General features: G+C 39.9%; 1 long non-coding RNA gene across 1 annotated transcript in view; it reads left to right on the forward strand.

The window, feature by feature from the left end:
- Positions 1 to 23242, forward strand: part of LOC140728715 (uncharacterized) — a 66912-nt gene that overhangs the window by 32839 nt on the left and 10831 nt on the right. The window contains exon 2 of the long non-coding RNA XR_012099161.1: positions 5159 to 5366. This is a non-coding gene — a long non-coding RNA (uncharacterized lncRNA). The remainder of the gene's footprint in view (positions 1 to 5158; positions 5367 to 23242) is intronic.

Raw genomic sequence — 23242 nt, forward strand, 5'->3', positions numbered from 1 at the left:
TTTGGAGGTGGTGTGTGGTGAATGAATATGTGCAGCAGTTGCGCAGGAGCTGCCCTAGGGAGAGCTAATGCAAGGGTATGTATTTTCTTTAATCAAAAGCCAGTACCTAGTGCCATGCCCCATACCCTGGAACCTGCACATGCAATGGTAAAACTGACATTTCTTAAGTCCAAGCCTGTTACTGCATCAATGGGCATTGTTTACCTGGGCCAACTACTTGAAAAATTGTGTTTAGGAACACAATAAACACAGCTGGACACCTCAACCAAATTCTGGTACCTCAGTTCATTACAGAGTTGGACATGTATGTTTATGGTTACATTTCCACTGCAATAACATCACATATGGCAAAATTATCATGCTTCACAATCAAACTTCTAGAGTGTGTTATGTGATTTAACCCTTCTCATACAATCTGCTGGAGAATCTCAGTGGGTCAAGCAGCAACTATTGGGTGAGGAGGAACTGCTAATGTTTTGGGTTGAAACCCTACATCAGGATTCCTTGGGCTACTTAACATACTCTAGAAATTTGACTGTGAAGCATAGTAATTTTGTGAAATGTGATATTGCTTGTGTGATATTGGTAATTTGTTTATGATTATCACACGTACCAAGATGCAATAAAAAGGTTTCTTTTGCATTCCATTCAGTCAGAACATTCCAAACACAAATATGCTGAGATTGTACTAATGGAACAGCAGAAACAGAATGCAGAATATCATGTTGAATTACAGAGAAAATGTAGTGCAGGTCAACAATATGGTGCAAGAACCATGCTGAGATAGATTTGAGTCAAGATGAATGAAGGTCATTGTCATTTAACTACATACATGTATGTAACTATATAATGTATATAGAAATGAGTCAATGTTTCTTTGAAACAGGGTGTAAAGCACATAACACGCATAGCACACGATAACTTATGAAGGTAGGGATAACATTTACAGATGAATCACACATAAATAACAAACTAAAGTGCATTAATATTAAATATTGTGGGGTATAGAACAGACTATCCAGTGACACTTTGAAAACTATGAAGATTGGAGTTCCGAAGCCTAATGGCCTGGGGGTAAAAACTGTTTCTCATCAGGACCGTTCTTGTTTTTATGCATCGGAGTCTCCTGCCTGATGGTAGAAAGTCAGAGGTTGCTGGATGGATGGGTGGGATCCTTAATAATACTACGGGCCCTGCATATGCAGCACTCCTGATAACTGTCCCCGATGGATGGTAGGAGATCCCTATGATCCTCTCAGCCGTTCTCAGAGACTTTCAATGCAATATTTTAAATGATAAAATATTTATCCCTCAACAGCTAACTGATGAGTAACTTTTATAATGAAATTTATCAATGTAATCTATTTACTATTTAATGAAGCAGCATTTGTTCTTACTTCTTCTCATCCAGTTTCAATTACTGCAACTGATGTCTCGATATACAGTACTGTGCAAATGTCTTAGACACATACATTATTTATAGCTAGGATCCCTGAGACTTTGCACAGTACTGTAGTGATTTTATGCATTGCACTGTACTGCTACTGCAAAAAAAAAAACAAGTTTCAGGACATATGAGAGTGATGATAAACCTGATCCTGATATGGGTCTCTATATGGACTGAGCGTGGGAAGATGTTAGGGAGAGGAGAATCATGGTTGCAAAAAGGGAAAAGGAAAAGGGAGGGGGGGGAAACAACAGAGAGAGATTCTTAAATCAATAAACCAACTGTTTGCAATCAAATGACCTTGCCTGGTATCTCAGTGCTGGATTTGTCTGCACCCACACCAACCCCACTCCCCTCACCCCCCCCCCCCATTCATCTTTCTCTGTCACTTGCTCCATACCCCTCCTGTGGCACTTCACCTCACCATTCCCAACTTCCTTTGCTCCCGCCAAATTTATAAACTTGCTCTTTACTCCACATTCACAAACGCAGTACTATGCAAAAGTCTTAGACTCCCTAGCTATATAAGACTTTTGCACAGTATTATAATTCCATGGCAACCATCCTCTACACTTTCTGGAATATAGTGACTGGTAATAGTTTGACTGGAGTCAAAATGGCTGTTGTGATGCATCTAGTGTGGTGGTGTAATGGGTAGAGCTTGTCGCTCTCAATTTCAGCTTCCACAGCTGGCTAGCAACCTTGCAAAAAGGAGAGTTGAGTGTAAGTCTCTTCCTTCCAGTACACAGCCTTTCCAACTGCAAGCCTCATGTAATGCCTCCTCGCTGGCAACACACAGATACTGAACTCCTTTCGGACTCGGGCTGAACCACAGAAAATGGGGAGTACCACACCTGCCCACCAGTGTGTGGACACACCCTAGTGCCCGTGAACCAGGTCCCCAGCTATGGGTAAATAGCCTTGTGGGCAGCCTTGGGAGAAATGAAGGCTACAGGAGTAAGCCCAGACGGCAAATCCGGAGTGGAGCCCCTCAGGCAGCTGGACATCATTCAACATCCTTCCGGCAGCTCCTACATACAAGTTGATGCCAAATTAATTGCTTCATAAGCTTTCCTTTGGATTACAATGGTGAGGCCTGGAGGGGGATCTTGATGACTGGGCATCTCAGGATCTCCATATGTTCCTTCCAGGTTTGTGATAATGATGATCACCCATTGTCCTTCAAGACAGACAGATGCCAACCAACCAATAGTCCAAACAAACTATTATAGCAAAAGTCCAGAGACTTGAATTTCCATCAACATACAGTATGGCTACACACCAAATCAAAATGCCAACTAGATTGTTATTGATCTGATGTAGCCAAAGTTAACCAAGGATAACATTGTGCACTTTCCTCTCCTGAACAAATCGATACGTCTTCCTGCCCTAGGTTCAAATCTTCAGGGATCAGTTAACATAAACTTTGTCTCCAAACGTTGTGACCAAAAGAAACCATTATAGAGATGATTTATGATGATCGCTACCTTCTCAAATCCAGATCGCATTGTAAGATCTTTTTGCAGACAAAGCTGTATATCTAATTCCCAACACAGCCTAGATGGAACGTTTCCAGGGTTTTGATGTAGTGCATAAGTAATGAACATGTCCAGATTCAAATAAAACCTTTGGAAGAATGCTGGCCTTATAGATCCACAATGTTGTTAAGCATTTCACATTCCTTTGACTGGTAATCCTGTTTATAGTCTTTTATGCTGAACCTGTTGAATTGTTCTCCCCTGTGAACAGTTACAATCACTGTATTAAATATGCTTTTCACATTTTAGACACAATTTTTCATGGCAAGTTTTGATTTTTGCTAGGTTAAATGACAGAGTGATTTTTAGCATTTTTTTCCTCAATACAAATAAACTCAGGGGTTGTGTAATTTCTCATCAGAAGAAAGAATATTTTTTCATGATAACTGCAAATTAGTTTTTGCATGAAAAATAAGAGGAGAATTAACTGCAAATGGAAAGTGAAATGCAAACAGGGCATGCATGATCTGTTATAATATAATTGTGCACCAGATTTTCTTTATTTAACTCATTCACAGGATATGAACATTATAGGCAATGCCAATATTTATTTTCACTCTATTATTTTTTCTTTGTTACCATGTATTGCATTGTACTGCTGCTGCAAAGTTAAATTTCACGACATATGCCAGTGATATTAAACCTGATTCTGATACTGAATCTAATTGAGTCTCTAATTAGTGCTAATAGAAGTGTGATCACTCGAGTTGAGGGTGTTGTTCTCCTAAGGGGTTGTCTATGGCAACTGTGCTTCTCCTAAGAGAGCTATATGAGATCATTCTTACCCTCAGCCACTAGGCTCTATAATGAGTCAACTTATAGCTGGGGAAGTGATGACCCCCTCCTGTTAGGCTGTTTATGGTAACTTATATTTTATTCTTTCTACTTCTCTTCTAATATCTACAAATGTTTGTATATCCATGCACTTGCAATGCTACTGTGACACTGTAATTTTCTTTGAGATCAATAATGTATATATCTATCTGTTGATGGGTCCTCAGGTGGTTGTAGAGGCTGATGCGGGATCCACGTACCATCCTGATGCAGTGTGGGCAGGAGTAATTGGTGGCTGTGGTTGGTACTTGTATCTGACTGGCTGTTGATTCTCTCCTTTCACAGCTGCCACTTGCACTCTGAGCTGCAGCAGAGATCATATAGCACAGCTCACACTTGAACAAGTAACTCCAGGTGTATCTACTGAGTGTCATGTTTTCCCAGTTTTTAGATGTTATGTTGAATTTCTTCAGGCTGATTTTGATGGTATCTTTGAAGTGTTTCCTTTGCTCCCTTCAACAGGGAGTAAAGGATCTGTTTGGGGAGACATGAGTTCAGCATCTGGATGACATGACCTACCCATTGGAGTTATGGTAGAGATGCAGTTCATGCTGGCCCCCTCCTGTCCTCCCAGATGATCCTCAGAATCTTTCATAAGGATTTTTGGTGGTATTGTTCCAGGGCTTTCAGGTATCTACTGTAGGTGGTCTATGATTCGCCTCCATACAGTAATGTAGGAAGGATGACTGCTTTATGAATCAGAAGTTTTGTTTGGACCTGTACGTCATGGTCTCCAAAGACTCTTTTCCTTAATCTTGTACAGGCTCCACTAGCACTGCTCAAGCGGTGGTTGATCTCTGAGTCGATGTCTGCAATTTCCTCTGAAATGAGGAGGTGGTTAAAGTCAATCACAGTGCTATGTGTATGTAAGCAACTCGCTGCTGTGTGCCATTAACAGGCAGGATAAAGCTTTTACCAATATTTTCCAATATAAACAAACCTTTGGTACCGCAGGGATACACCGGTATTGATCTTCCTAACTTCATGATCTGACAATTAGCCTGCAGATTTACTTCCTTCAAATTATGAAATTAGGCCCATAAATGTTAGATAATTAGTGATCCACTTACCTTGATGACTGCAGTTTCAACAACATTCAGGTGAGTATAATCCACTTCATTTGCACTCCAACCACTTCTATAACGTTCATTCTCTCGACCATCAGCACTCAGTGGCTACAGTGAGTATCACTGATCGAATCAACTGAATGATGTGAATATGTTTTTTTATTTTTGCTTTCCTTGTATCCCACAAAAATACTGTACCACACTCAGTGATGTTTTTTCAGTATTGGAATGTAAAAACCATTCTGTACCTGTATGTTGGTTTCTCTGACCAGATCTCGATGATGGTAATCCTAGCAAACCAACTGCTGCTGAAAATGGAGAAACCAGTCAAGAAGACTATGTCTGTATGGCCTAATAAGGCAACGTCTACATTTCAGGATTGCTTTGAACAGACAACCTGGCAGATGTTCAAGGGGACTGCCACAAAAGGAGAAGGCACAGACCTTGAGGAGTGTGCCTCATCTGTCATCAGCTAAATCTGTAAGTGTGCAAATGGTTCTTGTACCTCAAGAATGGTCAACTAACTACCCAGACAGACCTTTTCTGAATGTAGAGGGACGGTCCCTAGTAAAAGCCTAGGATGCTGCCTTCAAGTCCGGAGGCAGAACAGCTCCCCGGGTGGCCAGGAGAAAACTTATCTTGAGTGGCATTTGCCCTCTTGATGCCTACGCACAAAACTTTCAGGAACATCCATCCGATAACGATCCACGGCACATGTGGCTGGGCATCAGGGACATTATGAGTACGCAAGGCCAATAAGTGTTGAAGGTATCAGTGATGCCTCCCTCCCTGACACACTATAAAGAGACATTATGCACATTTTGAGGCATGCAGCACAATGCTAACCACAAAATCTACCCCACCTCCCAGGCGAGCTGCCACCATCTGTAATATATGAGAGGGAATCTTTAGAGTCTGCCTCCATGATGCAGGCAGACCAGACAACATCCCAATTTGAGTGCAAAGTACAATTATTATCGAAGTATGTAGACTTCATACAACATTGAGATTTGTCTCTGTACAGGCAGCTACAAAGTTGTACTTTAATACACGGAGAGAGAGTACACAAGGTCTCTGATGATCTTCATTGACATCTTCAACACTTCACTCATCTGGGCTGCTTCAAATCAGACACTATCATCACTATACCATAGATCGCGATACCTTCAGAACTGAATGACTACTGCTGACTTGCAATGACACCAATCATCATGAAGTGCTTTGAATGGCTGGTAATGGCACATTTCAAAAACTCCATTCTTGCCTCACTGCACATACACCAGTATGCTTACAAACAGAACTTCTGTCTGAAAGATGTCATAACATCTGTCATGAACACCTAGAAACAAGGACACTTATCTCAGAATGCTGTTTCTGGATTTCATTTCAACATTCAACACTATTGTTCCACCGACTTTGGTGAACAAACTCCTACTCCTCTGTTTAGATACACCACTGTGCAACAGGATGCCCACAGAAGTGGTTTGCCATTGCCTTCTTCTGGGCAGTGTCTTTAGAAGACCGGTGACCCCAGGCATTATTGATACTCTTCAGAGATTGTCTGCCTGGCATTGGTGGTCGCATAACCAGGATTTGTGATATACACCAGCTGCTCATTTAACCATCCACCATGGCTCCCATGGCTTCATGTGAGGCTGAGCAGGTGCTACCCCTTTCCCAGTGGTGACCTGTAGGTTAGCGGAGGGTAGAAACACCTTACACCTCCTTTGGTAGAGACGTATCTCCAGAGCACCATGCCAAGGCCACCAGATTCATATAAAGTTACTTTCCCTAAGCAGTAAGGCTGATCATTAACCCAGACTCCACACCACCCATCACTGCTACTTTATCATTTCCTGTCAGAGTCACCTTACCTACAGACACACATCATTCATTCCCTCATTACTGTGCTTAGTATCACTTAATGGACTTACAATCAATCTAGAAAGGTCTATATATATATATATATATACATATATTTCAAATTATGTTTTTTATTATTGTTCTAATAATAAATTATCTTCTTTATCTAATTAAGTTTTTATTTGTGTTGCATAGGATCAGGAGTAACAACAATTTCATTCTGCTCTATGCATGTGTACTGGAAATTACGTTAAACAATCTTGAATCTTGAATGTATTGCTGTCAATGGCTATGGACCCAAGTTATTGGACAAATTTTTGGTTTAAGATGGTGCTGGTGAAGCACAGCAACTTGTTTTCAGTAGCAAATAAAACAAACTACTTTAATCACACTTTTTCTAGTAAACAGTCACTGCAATCAATAGCTTGTAACTTCCCTTTCAGGACTAAACTTTTGAACTGCCTATATGACCTGGCATTTTTGTGGTGTAAACTGAAGTTTTGGAGGTGCAGAACAGTTATGGTGTGACATGTATGGGTTTGAATCAAGATGGCGGGGCCCAGGCCTGAGAACAAGAAATAACCAGAGACCTGGATTTAACCATTGGGCCTGATTGAAAAGATCAGGGTGTTGAGGGCAGATGCGAGGGATGGCCCAGTTCAGCTGCTGCTCTACGAGGTTTATTTGCCTCTGGTTCCTATGTCCCAGGACCCCTAATTATTATATTAGAATAAACTACATGACGGCAAGACACAGGAGACATAAAATCTCAATATTTACACAAATGTCTTCTTTTGATAAGCAGTCTATTTTGGATTTTGATCTTCTCCTGACAAACCAGTTTGTCCCTCATGACTACATTCAGGAAATCTATTTTGAATTACTGCTGCCAAAACTCATCCAAGCACAAAACTGGATAAATCGCATTAACTATCAGATCTGGCCAAGTGTCGTATCTTCCAATACTATGATCTCCTTTCAGTGGTCCATTAACAGTCCAACTCAGCAGTGTTCTGATTGCATGGGTCCATCATTGAAACTTGCAATGGTCCCAATGCCTTTGGCACATTCAACCCTATCAACAGCTATATGACGCAACATTACATACTTGCTTTTATATTCTATTCCTTTCAAAATGAGTGCTAACATCGCTTTTGCCTTCCTCACCACTGACTCAACCCGCAAATGAACTTTTTGGGAATCCTGCACAAGTACTCCCAAATCCCCTGTTTAATGCAGATATGTGTGGGGTGCTACAATTTAGGAGTGTAACACCTCATACTTGTAGGACCAGTGTAGGACTTGATGAGTAGTAGGGCATAGGGGAGGGCAGTAGAACATAGGTATTATGTTGTGTAATTCCAATACATAAAACTAATTGCAAGAAAAAGATGGGAGCTGGGAATAATGTGTCTACGTTAGTTTTTACTCAAAGCAAGGTGCACGCATATGATATGCTGCCGTGATGGCATATGCCATTCATGTACTTTTATTCACAGATCTCTTCTTTTTTTCTGTGACCAAAGATTTTAAATCTGTTGCTCTATCCACATATGCTGCCTGACCTGCTGAGTGTCTCCACTACCATTGTTTTATTTAAGACTATCTGTAAGTTTCTGCTTCTGAGAAAGGATATTCAATTTCACATCACTGAAGGGAAAACAATACTCAGCTAGGACATGCTGCAAAACCTTTTGGTGATATGGCTGTTACCATTTTTGACATTTCTCACAACCAGAATGCCAATATCAGGTCTAATTCAAAAGGCAGGAATCACATGTTTCTGGGTAATGATGTCTCATTGTTAGAGTAGGTGAATGGAAGTTCCCAGGTTTCTGCCAGCTTGTAATTAATATTACTAACAAGCGAAAATCTGCAGATGCTGGAAATTCGAGCCACACACAAAAACTGCTGGAGGAACTCAGCAGGCCAGGCAGCATCCATGGAAAAAAAGTACAGTTGACTTTTCGGGCCAAGGCTCCTCAGCAGTAAGTAAAGTCATGATGTTACCAATGCTACTGATTTAATTTTCTCAAATGATGACTTATTATTTGTTATATTTTTAAGTTATTTATTCTGTAAACATGAATGTTAATGACTATAATTTATATAAGATTCTGAACAAATCTCCTTCAATTTTAATACTAGCAGCATTCCATACCTGTATATGTCAAACTAAATATTTTAGAATTTTTATTCACAATTGTGTGTCTTTTTCAATACATATGGAATTTTGATGTCTTGCTCTTCCATTTGAGCCGGTTAAGCAGAAAAATGTCTGCTTTCAGTAAGTTACCAGAAGAAAAATGCTCATATACCATAGTAATTTGTTCCAATAGACCATGGATGATGCCCATTAGAGAAACTAAAATTAGTAAAAATAGATGCATTTCTGCATTGATTCTCCTTCATTACAAACTGATGAAGGCCTTCAACAGAGAAAAGATCTTTCAGTCATACCGGAAATTGCGCTAAGTTTGCTAAACAAGCAAAATTGGATTGTTCTGAGTAAAGATTTTAGTTACATGGTCATCTTAAGGATTGCAGAAATGGAGAATTTCAACAGCACATTTGTAATTTGTCAGATCTGTCAATCACCAGTGGGGGGGAGGAGGAAGAATAGATTAAGGGCCTTCAGAGATAGCATCACATGCTCTGCTGTGTAAACTTCTGTAGCACATTGTGGAATTGGATTGATCCAGTATGTTTCTTTGTAAAATGTTATGCTTGGCTGTCCACTGTTATTTTCCACAGCATATAAAGTTGCCTGTATAATGGTTTGTCTTCACTACTGTAAGTGCAGTCTGTCCAGTGGTTTATCATTATGAAACACAGTCTGTTTGTGTAATGGTTGGAAGAGGAAAGAAAATTGCAGTGTTCCACATTTCGTATATACCAGAGAACTCTTTCCCACTATGTGGGAAACAGCCTGCCTTTTACTGGAAACTGTTTGCTTGTTAAAGTCAGCATTTTGAACTGCGATTCAGTCCGGATTGGGATACTGTTGGTAATGGATCTGGGACTCAGTCTGGATTGGGATGCTGTTGGTAGTGGATCTGGGACTCAGTCTGGATTGGGATGCTGCTGGTAGTGGATCTGGGACTCAGTCCGGATTGGGATTCTTTTGGTAGTGGATCTGGGACTCAGTCCGGATTGGGATGCTGCTGGTAGTGGATCTGGGACTCAGTCTGGATTGGGATGCTGTTGGTAGTGGATCTGGGACTCAGTCCGGATTGGGATGCTGCTGGTAGTGGATCTGGGACTCAGTCTGGATTGGGATGCTGCTGGTAGTGGATCTGGGACTCAGTCTGGATTGGGATGCTGCTGGTAGTGGATCTGGGACTCAGTCTGGATTGGGATGCTGCTGGTTGTGGATCTGGGATTCAATCTGGATTGGGATGCTGTTTGTAGCGGATCTGGGATTCAGTCCGGATTGGGATGCTGTTGGTAGTGGATCTGGGACTCAGTCCGGATTGGGATGCTGTTGGTAGCGGATCTGGGATTCAGTCCGGATTGGGATGCTGTTGGTAGTGGATCTGGGACTCAGTCCGGATTGGGATGCTGTTGGTAATGGATCTAGGATTCAGTCCAGATTGGGATGCTGTTGGTAGTGGATCTGGGACTCAGTCTGGATTGGGATGCTTTTGGTAGTGGATCTGGGACTCAGTCTGGATTGGGATGCTTTTGGTAGTGGATCTGGGACTCAGTCTGGATTGGGATGCTGTTGGTAGTGGATCTGGGACTCAGTCTGGATTGGGATACTGTTGGTAGTGGACCTGGGACTCAGTCTGGATTGGGATGCTCTTGGTAGTGGATCTGGGACTCAGTCTGGATTGGGATGCTGTTGGTAGTGGATTTGGGATTCAGTCTGGATTGGGATGCTGTTGGTTGCTTGTATAGTTTGCATGATGTGTGTTTTTTCTTCCATCTCTTTCTCTGCACAATTGTTATTGGTCTTTTTACTATTGGGTTATTTGTGTTTTTTGCTTTGTGGCTGCCTGTAGACAGACAAATTTCAAGGTGTATAATTTATACATTCTTTGATAATAAATATGCTTTGAATCTTCTAATCATTATTTGTGCAGAATAAGTATGTTTTTGCGATTCACTGTACAACTAAAAACATCATAATCCAATTGCATAAATATTGAAGATTCAATTTCTAGCCGGTGCTTTCATTAGCTAAATGTCTTCTGATTCATTTTCAATTCCACGGTATTTTAGTGTACCCCATTGAAAGGTTACTTATACAATCAACTTTCTATTCTTTGATGTAACATAATGTCATCAGCTGTTATTAGTTCACCTTCACTCTCGCAGTTCTACCTCTCTGAAAATATATTTTTGTAATGTTGGCCCGATGAACACATATGTAAAGGGGCTGGCGATTTAAAACTGATGTGTTTAGGAGCTTATTCTCACATGGAGTAGTGAATCTCTGGAATTCTCTTTCCCAGATTATTGTGTGGAGGTTGGGTCATTAGTAATTGAAGAGGAGTTAGGTTATTCTTTTTGAAAGATCACTGAATTGAAGGCTATGGTGTTTTGCTACTGACACCAGATGAGGGCTAAGCACAACAACCATGATCCAATTGAATGGTGGGGCAGCCTTGGGGAACTGACTGTCCTACTTCTGCTCCTGTTTCCTTCTGCTCGTATGTACAGTACATCACCAGGAGAGCCTTACCAAGAGTGAGGCTTCAATGCTTGAAACTGCCAAATTCTATCTTGCAAAATCATTTCTGGTCACCCAGCTGAGAGATTTTGTTTGTAATTACTACAATGAAGAGAAAACATATAGGCAAATCTTGTAAATGATCAGCGCTAATGAAGGCAAGTAACTTTAGCTTAACAAGTTCTTTAGGTAAGTGACTGACTTTTCCAATTAACTGTTGATGCTTATATTAAGTGATAGTTTTAGTTCAATAAACAAGAATACATATTCAGTTTTTGTGTAGAAGTTAACTACAGTTGTCTGTTGTCCATGCAAGATATAGCCTTTACAAAATTGTTTGTTAATTTAAGCAAGGGTTTTCTCCCTAATTGGCTTCCTGTTCAGTGAATTAAAAGCAATCTATTTTGTAAATGAATAACCAATCACAAAAAGTGAAAACCCATAACTGTAAGTAACAAAGTACTATAAAGCATGGGCATTAAATTAAGGTTCTGAAAGTGGCAGTTTCACCCTTTTGGATGATCAAATATTCAGAGTTCCATCATTTTACATCTGTTTGGTAATATTTTATAAATAATGCAGGTGTGTACTTTAAGAGCATGCAGATGATGAATCTCATGCTGTAACCCATTTTAAATCAATAATGATGATGCTGGAGAATTGGATGCTATCCAAAAATGCAAAGATCAATCTGTGCAACAGTGAATTTGAAAGATCTCATCAGAGAGTAAGCCTCGTTAAATTGAAGGAATGCATCTAAGCTGCTAAATCTAATTTCTGTTCGATTGTAAATATATTATTGTAAAATAGCTTTCCATATGATAGAATTCACAAATCTGAAATAATGTTCTCACAGAAATTGTACGTAATAGGAACCTTTCTACCCTCCTTTTTTTTTAAACAGTATATGAGAATGGTGCATCTTACATCCCTCTTTATTGGGATAGATGTGACCTTGAATACTGGCCTGGAAGGGAAGTTATGAAGTTGCCATACTTGCCCATTGTTAATGCATAATTTGGTATAGTTTTACTATAAAATGTATCTTTTCTCTGAGTAACCAATTCAGTTCGTTGATATGGCTGTTTGCAGCTTTCTAGTACAGTATTCTATATTTATGACCATTGGCTCTTGGCAAGCAATTGATTCAGAAGACTTTACATTTTCCTGGTTCCACGCCCACCTGATTTCTCCACACATGTTATTTTGTCTGAGCAGCTGTCAGAAATGATGCAATTCCACACATATCAGGTCTTGATTGGAACCATACCTCACAGTGCATCTACTGACTAGGAACTCAATAAATAGAATCAGGCTATGCTACCTCTTGAAATTTCAGTGTGGTTATTGATGGACTTTTACCTCATCTGATCACCACATTGCTTGAGGTTTAAGACTTGAAACTAATTCGTCCAGATTCATGAACATGTCTGAATGAGTTTCAACAATAGGGGCAAGAGTCATTCCAAGATTCACATCCCTTAAAAAAAGAAGAAACTTCCCCTTATCCCAGTTCTAATGACTATCTCACATGATAATGTTTTCTAGAAATTTAAATTTCTGAGAATTTCCAGACATATAAGAGTATTATAAAGGTTCTGTTACAGGAATATGAGCAGCTAGGGGTCAAATTAAAAAACAGAACCTCAAGGGTAATAATCTCTGGATTATTACCTGAGCCACGAGCAAATTTGGCTAGGTTAAATAAAATTAGGGAGTTAAACGCGTGGCTCAAAGACTGGTGTGGGAGAAGTGGGTTTTGCTTCTTGGGACACTGGCACCAGTACTGGGACAGGAGAGAACTGTTCCGGAGAGACGGGCTTCACCTGAACCGGGCTGGAGTTAGTGTCCTGGCGAATCATATAACTAGGGTTGCAGAGACGTCTTTAAACTAACTAGTGGGGGGGAGGATTCTAGAGAGCAAATAATTAAAAAGACAATGGAGAAGGTAATGGATGTAGGTAAAAGTGGAGGAATAAAAAGATAGAGTGTGTCAGGAGGGGAAAGAATGTACGGAGATAAGCGTAAAGTTGTACAAAAGGAAAAGGTAGGAAATAAGTGTCAAACATATTTGAAAGTCCTTTATTTGAATGCACATAGTATTAGGAATAAAATTGATGAGTTGATGGTACAAATAATTACGTATGGTTTTGATATTGTGGCAATTAAGGAAACATGGCTGCAGGGTGACCAGGACTGGGAATTAAACATACAAGGGCATTCGACAATTAGGAGAGACAGGCAAGAAGGAAAAGGAGGTGGGGTGGCTATGTTAATAAAGCAAGAAATCACTGCAATAAAGCGAAATGATATTGACTCAAAGGATCAGGATAACGAAACAATTTGGGTAGAAATAAGAAATAGTAAAGGGAAAAAAGCAGTGGTGGGAGTAGTCTATAGGCCTCCAAACAGCTGTAACTCAGTTGGTCGGAGCATAAATCAGGAAATAGTTGGGGCTTGTAATAAGGGAACAGCTATAATTATGGGGGATTTTAACTTTCATATTGACTGGACTAATCAAGTCGGACACGGCAGCCTTGAAGAAGAGTTTATTGAGTATATTCGGGATGGGTTCCTTGAACAATACGTTACTGAGCCAACAAGGGGGCAAGCAGTCTTAGATCTGGTCCTGTGTAATGAGGCAGGATAATAAAAAATGTCCTAGTAAAGGATCCCCTTGGAATGAGTGACCATAACATGGTCGAATTCCATATTCAATTAGAGGATGAGAGGGTTGGATCTCAAACAAGCGTACTGAGCTTAAATAAAGGAGACTATGATGGTATGAGAGTGGAATTGCTTAAGATGGATTGGGAAAATAGATTAAAGGGTAGATCGGTACTTGATCAGTGGTGTATATTTAAGGAGTTATTTTACAACTATCAAGAAAAATATATTCCACTGAAGAAAAAAGGGTGTAAAAGAAAAAATAGTTATCTGTGGCTAAGTAAAGAAATAAAGCAAAGTATACGACTAAAAAGAAAGTTATATAAGGTAGCTAAATCTAGTGGGAAGATTGAAAATCGAGAAGCTTTTAAAGATCAGCAGCAAATAACAAAAAGATTGATTAAGAAGGGGAAGATAGATTATGAAAGTAAATTGGCGAAAAACATAAAAGCAGATAGTAAGAGTTTTTATAGTTACATAAAAAGAAAAAGGGTGGCTAAAGTAAATGTTGGTCCCCTAGAAGATGAGACCGGGAAATTAATGGTAGGGGACATGGAGATGGCGGAAACGCTGAACAAATATTTTGTATCAGTTTTTACAGTAGAGGACACTCAAAATATCCCAACACTGGATAAACAGGGAGCTCTAGGGGGAGAGAAGCTAACTACGATTCAAATCACCAAGGAAATGGTACTTGATAAATTAATGGGACTGAAGGTGGATAAATCCCCTGGACCGGATGGCTTGCATCCTAGGGTCTTAAGGGAAGTGGCGGTTGGGATTGTGGATGCATTAGTGATAATTTTTCAAAACTTGCTGGACTCGGCAATGGTCCCGGCAGATTGGAAAAATGCTAATGTAACTCCTTTATTTAAAAAGGGCAATAGACAGAAGGCTGGGAATTATAGGCCAGTTAGCCTAACATCTGTGGTTGGCAAAATGTTGGAATCGATAATTAAGGAAACAGTAACAGGGCATTTGGATAAACATAGCTTAATAGGACAAAGTCAGCATGGCTTTACAAAAGGGAAGTCATGTTTGACAAATTTGTTGGAGTTCTTTGAGGACATAACATATAGGGTAGATAAAGGGGAACAGGTAGATGTGGTGTATTTGGACTTCCAAAAGGCATTTGACAAGGTGCCACACCAAAGATTATTATTTAAAGTAAAAAATCATGGGATTGGGGATAATATTCTGGGATGGGTGGAGGATTGGCTTTCTAACAGAAAACAGAGAGTTGGGATAAATGGTTTATTCTCAGACTGGCAGTTGGTGACTAGTGGTGTTCCACAGGGGTCGGTGTTGGGACCCCAACTCTTTACAATCTATATTAATGATTTGGAGAAAGGGACTAAGTGCAACGTATTGAAGTTTGCTGATGACACAAAGATGGGAGGGAGTGTAATGAGTGCGGAAGACATTGAAACCCTGCAGGGGGACATAGATAGGCTGAGTGATTGGGCAGACATTTGGCAGATGAAATATAATACTGACAAGTGTGAGGTCTTGCACTTTGGCAGGAAAAATAATAGAGCAAGTTATTATCTAAATGGAGAGAAACTGGAAAGTGCTTCTGTGCAAAGGGATCTGGGGGTCCTGGTGCAGGAAACACAAAAAGTTAGTATGCAAGTGCAGCAGGTGGTCAAGAAGGCCAATGGAATGCTGGCTTTTATTGCTAGGGGGATGGAGTATAAGAACAGGGAGGTCTTACTGCAGTTGTACCGGGTATTGGTGAGACCACACCTGGAGTACTGCGTGCAGTTCTGGTGTCCGTATTTAAGAAAGGACTTACTGGCTCTCGAGGCAGTGCAGAGAAGGTTCACTAGGTTAATTCCGGGGATGGGTGGGTTGATGTATGATGAGAGGTTGAGTAGATTGGGACTCTATTCATTGGAGTTCCGAAGAATGAGAGGTGATCTTATTGAAACATATAAGATTGTGAAGGGGCTTGATCGGGTGGATGCGGGGAAAATATTCCCAATGATGGGTGAAACTAGGACTAGGGGGCATAATCTTAAAATAAGGGGATGCCGTTCCAGGACTGAGATGCGGAGAAATTTCTTCATTCAGAGGTTAGTGGGGCTGTGGAATTTACTGCCCAGAGAGCTGTGGAAGCTACTACACTCAATAAATTCAAAACGGAAATAGACATTTTCCTGGATAAAAATGGCATTAGGGGATACGGTGAGCGAGCAGGTAAGTGGACATGAGGCTAGGTTTAGATCAGCCATGAGATCTCCTGGACCAGTTTTCGATAGCCTGGATGGGTCGGAAAGGAATTTTCCAGATTTTTTCTCCTCAATTGGCAACTCGGTTTTTTTCCCCCGTGTGATCACATGGGTTTGGGCGGGATGAATAATAAAATAAAATGGGCGGCATGGTGCCCTGTTGGTTGGCACTGTTGCCTTGTGGGATTCGGTGAAAACTAGAGTTAAGATTGGATCAGCCATGATCTTGTTGAATGGTGGAGCAGGCTTGAGGGGCCGATTGGCCTACTCCTGCTCCTATCTCTTATGTTCTTATGTTCTTATTATTTATCCTGTAAATCCCTCTCAGAATGTGTTATTTCATTGAGATCATTACCACTCTTATAAACACTAGAGATTTTATTCTGCGTGGACAATAACATTCATCCTATTTTATGCTTGTAGGATGTGTGCATCATCAACAAAGACAGCATTTATTTGTCCATCCTAACAGCCATCAAGGTTCTGGTAACACTGTGCCCTTGGGAACCACTGAAGCCCTGTGGTTAAGTGTTTTCATTATTCTGATCTGTCGCTAACCTGAAACCCTCCTTGTGTTTTTCGCTCCATGAATGCTACAGTGGCCTGTTAAGCATTTCCTGCCATTCTTATTTTTATGCAAAGATTTCCAATGTCTAGTATGTGCACTTCTAATTCTCCCATGTTGTTTTTGGATAGAGATTTCTATTTTTTGGGTCAGGCAATGATAGAGGAAGACTTTAAGGTAAGACAGTGTGATCTGAATTGGAGGGAAGCTCTCTGGTTGTGATTTTCCTTTGCTCTTCTGTCCTTGGGGAAGCTGAAGTGGTAGATGTGTTAGAAATTTTGATAGGATGCTAGGGTACTATTTATAGATTGTGCAAACAGTAAACATGATACTTCACTTTTCGAGGAAGTGGATGTTTAACACAGCGAATAAATTCCAATGAAGTGGAGTGGCCACATTGCCTGTAGAATACTGAATTTTTTAGAAATTGTTGGACGTGAAATCATTCAGGCAAGTAGCAGATATTCCATCACACTCCTGAGTTGTGATTTGTAGCTGGTGGAAAGGCCTTAGAAAATCTAGAGCTGAGTTACTCACTATGAACTACTCTGTAAGCTGTAATCTTTATTTTATGGTCTGACTTCATTTTGAGTCACAAGAACATCCATCAATATCTATGGAAAACAAAGGTACAGCGATCCAGGTTTGGTCACACCTGCTGCATTCACAATGTGACTTCCTAATTCTGTCTTCTAGTATCCTTGCAAAGAATATAAACTATCATTTGCCTTCAGAACTGCATGCTCTACCTGTGTGCAATATTTCTGTGTTTCATGTACAAGCTACTATCACTAGATGTCTTTGTGCACCATCATGGTTTCATGCTCTAAAAATAAACTTTATTCTTCCTACAAAATGAGTAAACTCACACTGCTGCCTCCATATGCCACCTTCCTGTCTATTCACTAGATCTATCAATCCCTCTGAGACCTTTACTGTTCCACTGCAACCCACTTAGATGTTTATCAATGGAAAACTTCATACATTACTTTCTGTCCTGTTATTTCAGTCATGAATTTGAATTATAAATAGCTGAAGGCCCATTATTAATCCATGTGGCATCCAATTAGTAAAAGCCTGTCAACATGAAAATGATCCTACAAATGATTAGAATTTAACTTTATGTTTAGCATCACTCCTTATGCTTCTATGATAAGTGTATTGTGCTCATAAAACTTGGGAAATCTTCCATCTAAGTTAACCCCTCTTTCACATGAGAAAGAATGAAATGTGTTATAAAGAAAAACAAGCCAAAACCAATTTAAAAACAAGCAGAAGATGCTGCAAATCTAAACTAAAAACCAAAGATACCTGAGAAACTCAAATGAGGCAGCATCTGTGGGAAGAGTAACAGTCAATGTTTCACCACATCTGATGAGGAATCTGAGCCATTTTCTTATTTTCATTTAGAGCAAACTAATTAATATCTAAGTTTAGTCACTGCTGAAAGTAGCAGCATCCAATTTGCACAGAGCATGGTCTGTCAAATACGAGAAAGCAAAATCCCAACACGATCTGCTTAAGCACTCATTATTGAAGGTATAAACACAAGAACACCTTGAGATCCTTTGAATCTTTGAATTCAATTAAGCAAGTAATGAAAGCCTCCATTTAGTTTCTCAGCTAACACACGATCTATCATCCCTCGGTTCTGTTCTGAGTTCTCAGCCTAATTTATGTGCTCTGGGTGTTGGAATTCAGGAATGAGTTGAAGGCAAGAATGCTCCTATGCTTCAGGATTTCATTTTTATCAATTGTAAATTGGACCTTGAATTTTCCAAGGTGTGGCACAGTGTGAGAACAGAATTTGTAACTGACCTCATCTCAAACTACCTCAATCAAAAATATAGTCTTCCTTGTCTGAAAACTTCCCTGCAGTAGGTGTCTTTATATTGAAGATTGTGGATGCTAAATCTTCACACACACACACACACACACACACACACACACACACACACACACACACACACACTCACACACACTCACACACACACACACACACTCACACACACTCACACACACACACACACACACACTCACACACACACACACACACACTCACACACACTCACACACACACACACACACACACACCCCAACCCCCCCCCCCCCCCCCACTGATCACTGATGACTTAACTGGTTATCAGTCATTGCTCTTAACTTCAAGAAGACTGTCAAAGATTAAAATTTAATGAAAGCAAAAAGAAAAGGCAGATTCTGGGACTCCAAAATGAAGACATAGATTACTGGAAAAAGTCAGCAGGTCAGAGAGAAACAAGATTAATATTTCAGATTGATTAGAAATGGGAAAGCTTTGGAATGAAGCAAGTTTTAGCTTGCTTAAGAAGCATGGAGGAGGAGGACAGAACAGAAGGAAATATTTGTGAGATGGTGAGACCAGGAGAGTTTGAATGGCATGATGGTGACAATGTTGGCTGAGAGTGGTAATAGATTATTACTTATAATATATTGTATGTGTTATGCAATGCAGTGCAAACAACAAATTTCATGATACTTTATGTGTCAGTGATAATAAGCCTGATTTTGCTCTGGCTTTGAGGGCATCTTCCAGGTGGCAATGTTGCTGCCAGTGTCCTTTACCAGGTAAAGTGAAGGATTTGGATGATGCTGTCTAAGGATTCCTGATGAGTTGCTGCAGTGCTTCCTATGGATGGTGCGAACTGCTGTCACTGTGTGTCCATGGTGGAGTGAGTGAATGTTTGTGGATGGGATGCCTATCAAACCGGCAAGTTGCTCCACGTCAGCCTTCTTCAAAGAAATGAAAACAAACTATCTATTGATTAATTTCTAGAGACTGATCTACACTTTTCACTGCTTTATTTCTAATGCAACCTGATCTAAATGTCAATAAACGTACATTCTTTTAGAGAAAGATGTTAAGAGAGTCCAGGCACAACCAGCCAATTCTTGCATCACTTTTGAAATGCAAGTAGTTGTTCAAACGTACTACATGCCAGTCTGGGACACTCTCACTGGGCAGTTGTCATGCTGTTGTAAATGGTTGCTGCATGGGGGTGACAGAATTGTTCCCTGTGTTTCCTGTACTTCTACCACAATCTATCCTGTTAAATTATACTCTACCCAGCTAGTCAAGCTGCTACTGCACTACTCTGGGATCAGTCCTGATATTGGGAGCTGTCTGTGTGGAGTTTGCATCTTTTCCTTATATGTGTGTGAGTTCTGCATTTTTCTCCACAGCTCAATAACATGGGGGCTGGTAGGTTAATTGAAATGTGGAGAGAAATTCAAATTTAAGTCAGCAAAGTGAAATAGGTTATGCTAGAGTTAGTATAGACGAGTAGCCTGTTTCCATGCTGTACCTCTCTATGACTCCATGGCATATGGACATCCCGTTGCCAGCATTTATTGCCTCTCCCTAATTGTCCCCAACTGAAATAGTCAGAGTATGTAGGCAGATATCCTTCCATATCAGTTAATCAGATTATTTATACAAAATATAGTAAATTCATGATCACTATTATAGAAACTAGCTTTGTTTTTGTTTGATTGTTGATTTATTTAATTACCTTAATTTAAATTTCCCAGGTCCACATTTTTCAATCAATACTCTAGAATGCCAGCTGCTTACTCCAGCAACATAACCATCACATTACAGAATCCCTTCCTTTATTGAATGGGCCCTTTATCTCTTTTTCCTTTCACTTTCTCACACGGCCTGTTAGCAAATAACTTCCTGGGCCTTTAACTACAAATAATTCCAATCACATGCAGGTGTTACTTACTGTCTGCTGAGGAACAACGCAGTCTATAGAGTATAATTATATAAACCATTAGCCTGAAAACAACTGTGACATTTTCTGGTGTGTATATACCTATTCACTAATCCTAATACTTTCATCAGTCTTAATTGAAAGATAAATTAAAAGTCAAGTAGCTTTTTATTGTCATTTCAACCATAAACTGCTGGTACAGTACACAGTAAAAATTAAACAACATTCCTCCAGGACCATGGTGCTACATGAAACAGCACAAAACTACACTAGACTATATGAGACAACTCAAGGCTACACTAGACTACGTAAAACAACATAAAAACTACACTAGACTACAGAGCTACATAGGACTACATAAAGTGCACAAAACAGTGCAGGGCAGTACAAAAATTAATTAATAAATAATTAATTAATAAGCAAGATAATAGGCACAGTAGACGACACATTTCAATATAATAATAAATGATGCAGATGTCAGTCTAGACTCTGGGTATTGAGGAGTCTGATGGCTTGGGGGAAGAAACTGTTGCACAGTCTGGTCGTGAGAGCCCGAATGCTTCAGTACCTTTTCCCAGATGGCAGGAGGGTGAAGAGTTTGTATGAGGGTGTGTGGGGGTCCTCCACAATGCTGTTAGCATTGCGGGTGCAGTGTGTGGTGTAAAAGAACATTATGAAGCAAATCCTCCTATAAATGTTAATGCCATTCATGGATTCATTTTTGATTCATGAAACAGCAAAGTGTGTGTCCGAGAAAGCAAAATGACCATCATTTTTCTAAGAGTTTTAGCAAGTCTCTGGAAAACAATCACAATATTACAGAAGCTTCTTGTGAAATGCATTCTGTTTTGGTGAGATTACCAGAATTCTCTTCTCTGCTCAGATACTATCTTGGGCCTTTTAAAATTCACAATATCAGCTGCAGAGCTTTAGTCTCAATGAATGAATGAATGTGAAGAAGGCATTAGAGAAAGTAATCAAACTTCTTAAGAGATGGGTAATTCTGTGTAAAACAAAACAGAAACTACAGCAAGTAGTCATATAATTTTATGTATAATGTGTATAATTTACAGTATATTCTGTGTTCTTTGTACCTACATGCATGAAAAACTACTGCAAGTAAGTTTCTCATTGTACCTGTACCTCACTGTACTTGTGCACCTGTCAACAAACTCAGTTTGACTTAACTACTAAGCAGGTCAGAGAGCACCCAGAGAAAAACAATTCATATGCATCCTGCCTAAAACTCAGAAGCAACCTGTGTGTATTAATCTTTTATGAACTACACAACTCCCAAAAATATGAGTGCTCTGCATAATGGCATTGAACCTCACACTGAACTTCAGGAAGAACAGGGAATTAACTGTGTATTTCAAGAAGGGGAAGTCAGGAGAAGCCATACCAATCAGAATGGATGAGTACCGGAGATGCTGCAGATGCTGGAAATAATGAGCAATGCAGACAAAATGCTAGAGGAACTCAGCAAGTCAGGCTACATCTACGGAGGGGATGTTTCCAGCCAAGTCCCCTCTTAAACACTAGTTTCAGTGTTCTCTGATAATTATTTAATGCAATTTAATTCATTAAAATAAAACAATACAAATAACTGATTTAAATTAGTTAACATATGAATAGTATTAAATTAAAATTAAAATTGCCCACTTTCTTACTCTTTTAATGAAGGTCAGAAGCTGCATTCAGTGGAATGAGGCAGTAGCGTTTGCACCAGGCAGCCTAGTGAAAAGCTGAAGGAATAGACATGAACTGTATCTGGCCATCAGTAATGGAACTATCTCTGAACTACACTGTGGGTCAAAGGACTTGGAGGGACTGCAATGTGCCTGCTGGTCTTGAAGTCCAGGGCACACCAGGAACACACTGCACTTAGCCTGCATTCCTCTATACATAAAGCTAACTATTGATGCTTCAGCCCATTGATGAAGGTTAATGACATTTCATTGGAAGACGATTGATCTTGTAGAGCAGAGTGTTGCCAGAATGTTTAATTTAAGATTGATTTTGGTTTAGCCAGATTTGACATAATTTATTTTGTGTGCATGCTTTCCATAGATGCCTGAACTTTTAAATGATACTTTCTGTATTTATTCCTTTTATCCTGGTTTCTATTCCAAAATAGTTCATCTTGAGAGATGATTGCTAAAATTATCAAAAACAGTTATTGAACGCAGAAGTCAGGAAATTGTGCTGCAGTTTTTTTTAAACTCTAATTAGGCCACACCTGGAGTATTGCATACAGTCTGATTGTCCCTTTAGAAGAAGAAAGTTGAAGGATTGGAGAGGCTGCAGAAGAGGTATATCAGGATGCTGTCTGAATTTTGAGAGGTGACCTAGTAGAGGTGTATAAGATGATGAGCGGCATTCATCGTGTGGATAGTCAGAGGCTTTTTCCCAGGGCTGAAATGGCTAACACGAGAGGGCACAGTTTTAAGGTGCTTGGAAGTAGGTACAGAGATGTCAGGGCAAGTTTTCTACACAAAGGAATGGTGAGTGTGTGGAATGAGCTGCTGGCAACAGAGGTGGAAGCAGACACGATAGGGTCTTTTAAGAGGCTCCTGGATAGGTACATGGAGTTTAGAAAAATA

This window comes from Hemitrygon akajei, chromosome 6 (assembly GCF_048418815.1).
Source record: "Hemitrygon akajei chromosome 6, sHemAka1.3, whole genome shotgun sequence".
NCBI lineage: Eukaryota > Metazoa > Chordata > Chondrichthyes > Myliobatiformes > Dasyatidae > Hemitrygon > Hemitrygon akajei.